Below are 6,395 nucleotides of genomic sequence, written 5' to 3'. Positions count from 1 at the left end.
GGAAGCATGGATCTTAACCACTAGACCACCAGGGAAATCCTGACTCCCATACTTGGATGCAGCCAGCATGGAACAGAAGTAGGTAAGTGATTTCTTAGTGGTAAAGCTGACCAACTTTGGAGGGACACTGACTTGAGTTCAAAGCTGGGTGGTCTTGGGAAAATTCTGTCATCCTGGACGCTCGGTTCCACATCTGTAAAATGGGGCTGGCATACTACTGCTGCAGTGAGAGGTGGTACTCTTTTAAGTGTAAGTGACAGAAAATCCTATTCAAATGGGCTGAAGAAAAAGGAGATTAACTCAAATATTTGAAGATATTGAAACTAGAGCTGGCTTCTACCCCAGTCACTTTGGGGAGCTCAAAAATCTCATCAGGACCTGGTAACCCTGTGTCTTGGCTTTGCCCTCCACTGTATCAGCTTCACATTCAGGCTGACCAGTTCCAAATAGGGGCAGGATGGTGGCCAGGAGCTCCTGGCTTTTGTATTTTTCGAATGAAAACTAGAACAGCCCTCTCCAGCCATTTGAACACTGGCCCAGTGTCGTGTGTCCATCCCTAAGCCTGTCCCTGACCCAGTGATGCTCTGCTCATCCGGAAACCCGCGATGGAGCCCTAAAGGTGTCGGGCCCAGTGTCGTGTGTCCATCCCTAAGCCTGTCCCTGACCCAGTGATGCTCTGCTCATCCGGAAACCCGCGATGGAGCCCTAAAGGCGTCAGTGCTGCTCAGAACACATGGACACGTGGGGAAGACGCTGTTCCCCAGAGGGAAAGCGAGTGCTGCTGCCAGGACTCGGAAGAACTCGTGCCGTGACCCCGAAACCTGGTAAACGTGCATCCTAGACTCTGTCAGGGTAGATGTTTCAGATGCAGTTTATTAAAATGAAAGCTTAAAAAAGACAAGACTGGAAAACAAGAAGTGATCGCTGCACAGCAGCACACAACGTCTGGTACCAGTATCTACTTTATCAGGCCCGTCCAGAGCGTTCAATAAGAAAACACTGGTCTAACGCCGGTGTCAGTCAAGAATTACTTTGGTTCGGGGGTGATGAAGATGTTTTGAAACTAGACAGAGGTGGGAGTTGCACAACACTGTGAATGTGCTAAATTTCCCTAAAGTGAATTCACTTCAAAGTGGTTATATGGATTTCACCTCAGTATTTTAAAAGAATACTTTGGGCTGCACATAAGAGAAGGCCCTAAGCTACTGACCTTAAAAAGTAGAGATTTCTTCATCTTAGACAACAGGAAGTCCAGAGGTTTATAGACCAGAGCTGGTCAACCAAGCCCTCAGGCCTTCCTTCTTTCTGCTTCATCACTCTCAGCATAAGGCAGTGATCCCCATGGTCACAAGGCGACTGCTTCTGCTCCAGGCCTCACATCTGTATTCCAGGTGAGAAGAATAAAAACGGCAGAGGGACAAAAGGGGGAAGGTCGGAAAGAAAACAAGTTTAGCAGAAAGGCTGGCTCAGTCTTCCCTACTAGAACTGCGCTAGTGGCCGCCCCTGGCGGCGGGGCAGGTGGGAGAACAGTGCGTCTGTTTATGTGGACACCCTGAGCGCCGAGGCAGAGTCGGAGTCTGCTGACAAGGAAGAAACAAGAACAGATGTTAGAGAGACAACGAACATTGCCTTCCAGTGCCCACAATAAAGTAGGGCTTCCACAGATGTCAGTGGACACAAAAGGAGCAGGGTGTGGTGCTGAAATTCTGAAGACAAAAGACACAGTCCTCTGTGCCATCACCTCTGAAAGCTACTGATTTCTAAGTGTGAGATTAATTAGGCTTATTTTTGGTATTAAATACAAGCTGATTGAATAGGAGAGAAATGAAAAGGTAAGCGAAAGAGACCAATAATCCTCTTAGACCAATCATTTGCCTTTTTTCTTGTCTTTTCTTTTTTTCGTTTTCATTTTAATGAACTGCATGCATCTGAAACAGCTACCCTAACAGAATCTGGGATGCAAGTTTACCAGATTCCAGGTTCACTGCCTTCACGTCCCCGGCAAAGAATCACTCTGTAAAAGCTTGATTTTTGAATCCCGGTACCTCCGTGTGTCTTGTGTTCACGCAGGACGTTAATGTACTGAGGATGACTTTTCTTTCGAGGTACAATGAAAACATGAGAAATGGTTTTAATAAAGAGGGTTTGAGAGAGGTCTCGGGGGGGAGCAGAGGAGGGACTTGGTTTACATCTGGATACTGAAAGGGCAGCAGAGGGCTTCTCTGGGGGTCCAGTGGTGGGCAGTCCGCCTGCCAGCGCAGGTGACACTGGCTCGGCCCCTGGTCCAGGGATACCCCACGTGCCTCAGGGCAGCTCAACCCGTGCGCCACAGCTTCTGAAGCCCACGCACCTGGAGCCCATGCTCTGCGACAAGAGAAGCCCCTGCAACGAGAAGCCCGCACATGGCAAGGAGGAGCAGCTCCCTCCCCGCCCCCCGCGCCCACCGCAACCAGAGAAAGCCCGCAGCAGCGAAGACCCAGTGCCACCGAAGAAAAAGACAGCAGAGAACACACGCAGAACCCATCACTGCTCTCATCGTGGAGTCCGTGTCGCTGGATTGTCAATGTTTAGCTAACTATAAAAGACACTTGCTGTTGTATGACTAAATGTCATTTACGTACCGTAAGCATTACACTCTGTTTGAACAGAAACTTCATTTTCTAATATGTTTCAGTTTTTTTCCTCGTGAAAAATAATTATTGTGCATTTTTGAAAGTCCAATAATAGCAACTGAAGATGCCCTCCCAGCCCCAACCCACAGGGAATAATCCTGATCAAACATCCATCTCAGGCCCATTTTTATACCTATTTCCACCAACATACACGCATTTTTTAAAAACAGAAATGGAATCCTACGGTGCTACTGGGCCAGGAACGTTTATTCTCTTGTCTCGCGTTTCCCTGGAGAGAGACTGCGAGCACGTGACACGCGTGCTCCCGCCCCCAGAGAAGTGAGTTACTTGATTGACGGGCGATAGCCATTGGTCCACAAGGCTCAGGTGGGAGGGCTAACAGTAAAAAGCTAATTTAGAACCTGCTGCTTGGAAAATCCCATGGATGGAGGAGCCTGGTAGCTTGCAGTCCATGGGGTCACGAAGAGTCCGACACGACTGAGGGACTTCACGTTCACTTTTCACTTTCATGCATTGGAGAAGGAAATTGCAACCCACTCCATTGTTCTTCCCTGGAGAATCCCAGGGACGGCGGAGCCTGGTGGGCTGCCGTCTATGGGGTCGCACAGAGTTGGACACGACTGAAGTGACTTAGCAGCAGCAGCAGCCTTTCTTCTCTATCCCAGAACCATGTAACCTGAGGCAGCAACCTTTGACAAGTGTAACTTTTCCCTGGGTAAACTGTGCCCAGATGGACATACTGCTCAAAACATCCTTAAAAAAAAAAAAAAATTTTTTTTTCATCAGAAGTAAAGTTGACATTTTTATATCTCCATCTATCTGAAAGTCCTCTGGACTCATCTAATTATTTTCCTAAGTAAACTCCTAGACATGAAACTGCTGGATCAAGACACATGGACATATAAAGTTAGTTAGCTAGTTATCGCTAACTTCCTTCTGGAAGGATCTCTGGAATATGATTGAACCACAAATGTCTTATTTTCACATCTTTATCAGCGCTGAACGTTTTAAAAAATCTTTCCCATTTCTCTGAAATAAAAATAATGTGTGATTTTACTTGCAGTTCTGCTATTACTGAGACTACATGATTTTTCATGTGCTTAATACATTCTTTTTGAATTGTCTGAGAAATTAAGTTTTATTATTATAAAGCCAATGTCCTAATAAACCCTTGTTCAATGTTAAAGTGTTAGTCATTCAGTCGTGTCTGACTCTTTGCAACCCCTTGGACTGTAGCCCACCAGGCTCCTCTGTCCATGGGATTCCCAGGCAAGAATACTGCAGTGGGTAGCCATTTCCTTCTCCAGGGGATCTTCCTGACCCAGGGATGGAACCCAGGTCATTGCAGGTGGGTTCCTCACCATCTGAGCCACCGTGTGAACTCACATCACAAGGGCCTCACGCAGCCTCCTCTCTCACCACTCCTCAAAAGCAGCCATCCCAAGGTCAGGACTCGGAGTTGCAACAGAAACCATCTCTGGCTGTCTTGAGTGGAAAAGGATAGTTTATAGTGAGAGAATGTCCATGAGGGACTGAGAAGCGGGCTGGAGGCAGCCCAGCCAGGAAGCTCGCCTGCGGCCATGCAGACCTGCTCGGGGACAGACGTGCCCTGCAGCCTCAGCCCCTGAAGCCGGCCCCCTTGCTTGGCCCTGCGGTGGGCTCTGGACAGCGCCCGAACGCCTCTGCAGCTGCTGCCTCCAGAACCTGGACGGGGCTCCCCTCCACTCACGGGAGTGCACTCCGCGGGGCGCCTGCAGGAATCTCAGGGTCCGCAGTGGGTGTCTGAGTTTTGCTGTATGAGAGCTGCCAGGGAGGCTGGGACGGTGAGCCTTCTAATGACAGACAGTGGGCGCTCACGTGTGGCGAATCTCCCATGCCTGGGGAGGATGCAAAAAGGGCTTGTGCTGCCGAAGAAATAGCAAGGGCCCAGCAGAGTCCTGGCGGACCAGATCTGTGTGTTGCAGTGCCTGGGACCTTCAGAAGCTCCATCCAAGTCAGGCAGCCCAGAGTCCCTGCCCGACCCCAGTATACCTGTTATCCCACTGTCCCTCCCTCTAGGGTGCGCCCTCTTTCTTCGGCCCGTCAAAGCCCTGCTGATCCAGGCTGCACTCCAATAAAAATTATGCTTAAAATATATCGCAAGATCTGAAGTTTCAAACAGTCTCTAAAAAAAACACAAAAAACAACTTGTCCTCTGCTTCTTTGTTGCTACATTTAGAAGACACTTGGAGTGAGAGACATTCTTCTAAGAAAGAGAACTTTCTTCAGGATGGAAGACAGATCCCCTAAAACACACACCCTAAAACAGAGATTCCTGTCTTCCTAATACTTATATTATTTTTTAAGTTCGCTTAATGAACAAATAGAAACTTCTTCCTTGACCTGGAAAGCCTGGAATCCGCCTGGCTATCCCTTAGCACCATTCTGGCACGAGAATGTCGGAGCTCTGGGCAGAAAAATCACCTCACAGTGTTGATTGACATCTCAACAAGCGTAGAAAGATGTAGCGTGTTTTGATAGGTACATCGCACATTTTTTACTTTCTCTTCAGTACACCGGATGGTGCCTTCTAGAAATGGTGATCAGACACTTGTATATCCCAGACTGAGCTTGAGGAAGGAGGATATTGTTCCGTAGCGTTACAATTGCATCATCTCCTTGTAACAGGCAATCGGGCCCTTCCCAGATGCCCTCAGGATAGTAGGAGGGGCCTCTGCATCTGCTCTTGCCGGCTGAGCCAGGCTCACTAAGGACACCCACAGTTGAGAAGAGCAGACCCCGCATTACAAAGTACGCATTGGGGAAAAATACTCAAATATGTCAGAATTAGCGCAGTGGTTGTCTTCGGGAGATCAAGTTAGCGGGATTTCCTCAGGTGCTTTGTGTTTTCCCAATTGTCTACTAGGTGCATGCATTTCATTTTCACACAGTAGCTCATCTGCTCCAACCCCTCGCCTCTCTCCTCTTCATCTTCAGGGGGGAAGGCCAGCCCATCTTTCAAGACCCGCGCCGCCTCCTTCAGGAGTCCCCACAGCTGGGTGATCTCTCAAGTCAGTCTCTCTCTCTCCCCGGCTCCCCTGTCTCTCACTCTCCTCGATGGGATTAGGTTTGGCTATGTTCTCAGTTAACCCTGCCTGCCACTGCTGCCCTCTGTGAGCACTAACTCTGTTTATTTTTTCCAGCCATGACTGGCACAGTAGCTTACATGGATCAAGTACTCAACAAGTATTCAGAGTTGAATTCTCATTTTTTTCTTTAACAAAGGTTTACCTTATCAGATTAATGGTCTCAAATGACACTTCTCTCTGAGAAATCGAACCAGGTGGGGCACAGCCATATCCTTGAAGAACCAGAGCCTGAGATTTTTCACAAAATCCACACATGGAAGCTCAGAGGCTTTGCCGCATTCTCACAAGCTTCAGGTGATCCTGGAAGCCCCCAAACTCCACCCCCACCCCCGTCGGAGATCCACTCAACATACCCACCAACACAGGCACCAGAGACACACACCAAGACATCTCGTGCAGGGTAGTGTGAACTACTCTAAAAACTGGATTCAGCCTTAATCTCTGAATATAAGTGAAAGAACGTCCACAGAGACTGTGGAATATTCTCCAGTGGTTATAAAGACAATGTTAGTTAAGCCTACACATAGTGAAGTAAAAAGATCACCAAAACACGTTGTTAACTAGAAAAAGCAGTACATCAATACATAGGCTAAAATTCCATAAAAGTAGTAAAAACTAAAAGCTTATTTTTAAA

Source organism: Bos indicus, chromosome 13 (assembly GCF_029378745.1).
Source record: "Bos indicus isolate NIAB-ARS_2022 breed Sahiwal x Tharparkar chromosome 13, NIAB-ARS_B.indTharparkar_mat_pri_1.0, whole genome shotgun sequence".
Lineage (NCBI taxonomy): Eukaryota > Metazoa > Chordata > Mammalia > Artiodactyla > Bovidae > Bos > Bos indicus.
This window is presented reverse-complemented; position numbering follows the sequence as displayed.